The sequence below is a fragment of the Salvelinus sp. IW2-2015 genome, unplaced genomic scaffold, assembly GCF_002910315.2.
Source record: "Salvelinus sp. IW2-2015 unplaced genomic scaffold, ASM291031v2 Un_scaffold3758, whole genome shotgun sequence".
NCBI classification, from domain to species: domain Eukaryota; kingdom Metazoa; phylum Chordata; class Actinopteri; order Salmoniformes; family Salmonidae; genus Salvelinus; species Salvelinus sp. IW2-2015.
This window is the reverse complement of record NW_019945032.1, coordinates 14,650-16,465: the sequence shown is the minus strand read 5'-3', so window position 1 is coordinate 16,465 and position 1,816 is coordinate 14,650. Positions and strand designations below refer to the sequence as shown.

Here is a 1,816-nt window from a genome sequence, read left to right as displayed (position 1 = left end):
AAGTCACATGATGATCCACTTCCCTCTCCCTGACTCACCGCTTGGTATGATCCACTTCCCTCTCCTGACTCAACCCCTTGGTGTGATTATGATCCACTTCCCTCTCCCTGACTCAAACCCCTTGGTATGATCCAGTTGAATCACTATGTGTACTGATGCTTAACACCACTGTAAATGCCTTTACTGTAGAATGGTGCTTCTTGTGAACAGCTGAATTCATTTTGTAGGTGTGAGTCCCAAATTGGACCGTATGGGCCCTGGTCTAAAGTAGTGCACTATATAGGGAATAGGGTGCCATAGGGCTCTGGTCTAAAGTAGTGCACTACATAGGGAATAGGGTGCCATAGGGCTCTAGTCTAAAGTAGTGCACTACATAGGGAATAGGGTGCCATAGGGCTCTGGTCTAAAGTAGTGCACTACATAGGGAATAGGGTGCCATTTGGGGTCCATTTGTGACTGACAATTTCTGTTTTTGTTTCAAGTGGGAGGGATCATTACTGTAACGCCCATGTTTTGGATTGTGATGTCATAGTGTTTTATATCTCCTGGTGAGTTCAGAATGACACTTCCTCTGATATTGTTCTTGTTGACAGGGAAATGTTCCCCTTTCTCATCCCAATCACTGTCTCACTTATTTGTCTGACAGGTAATAACATTTAGTCTAGGAAATTATGACAAGTATGAGAGTTTCTGTGTGCGTATGTTTCCAATTTTTATTTTATTTTATATATTTATATAAAAGTAGCTAAATGTGTTCTCTTCCTCTCTCTCTAGGTCTCTCTGTCAGCCTTGAGGTTCACCAGACTCCCTCYGAAGTCTTACTCAAACGCGGAGAAAATGTTCAACTCTTCTGCCATCACGAGAGAACTAACTACAGACTGATGCAGTGGTTCCAGCAGTCACCGGGAGAAACAGAACTAAAATACCTGGCTTATTTATATTTCAAGTCTCAAACCTCATACTTTGAAGAACATCTAAACGTGACCGGGGATTTGAGTCAAAATGAACCAAAGAACGCTTCTCTGAACATGTTCAACGTTAAAAATCCCGAACACAGTGCAGTGTATTTCTGCGTTGCAAGTGAAGGTGCTGCACTGTGTTGTAGATTCCCTCTCTCCTACAACAAAAACCCTACGTGACACAGTCTGTCTCACTGTAGTATACCGTTTAGCAGACTACCTCCCTCACACCTGCATTGAAGGTTTGGATTTGATTCAGTGCCAATATTGTGTAACCACAGAACTAGAATGAGTACAACGGGGCTTCCCCGTGATGTCATAATGCTGTGCACTGGCAGCCGTCCTTTTCTAGAGATTCTATTGGCTATGACTGTAACAGCATTCTGTATGTATACAGCGTATGTATACGTTCTATCTTCTTCTTTCTCAGTTCTTCCCGTTTCTCTTTCTTCTCCTTCCCCCTCTCTTTCTCTATACTGTCCCCTTTCCCTCTCTCTATCCGTTCTCTCCCCCCCCATCTCTCCTCTCTGAAACAGAGGTCTGTTAGGTTCATAAGTGGTTTAATGCAGGTGTTTTTGATACCCAGTACCAGAATGGTGGTCTTGATAGGTAGAGGTTATCTTGTGTCGAGAGACTGTGTTTCTGTGACCACTGTGTGATAGTGACTTGCAGCAGCAGACAAGAAATTCACTCCCACTCGACTCCTTCAGCTTGTCTCAGTTTGAGGGATGAGGATGGCTTCGTTCCTTCCATCACGCTTTTCACCCGTCAAAGTAACACAATATTATGACGTTTCAAACAAAGATCTGACCTGTAAAACAAATCTCTCTTTACTATGACGGCTTTCTCTCTCCCCC

General features: G+C 43.5%; 1 long non-coding RNA gene across 1 annotated transcript in view; it reads left to right on the top strand.

Moving 5' to 3' along the window:
- Nucleotides 1-1,159: 1,159 nt before the first annotated feature.
- The window catches only part of LOC139026025 (uncharacterized), a 4,567-nt gene continuing 3,910 nt past the window's right edge, over nt 1,160-1,816 (top strand). Inside the window, exon 1 of the long non-coding RNA XR_011477735.1 lies at nt 1,160-1,201. This is a non-coding gene — a long non-coding RNA (uncharacterized lncRNA). The remainder of the gene's footprint in view (nt 1,202-1,816) is intronic.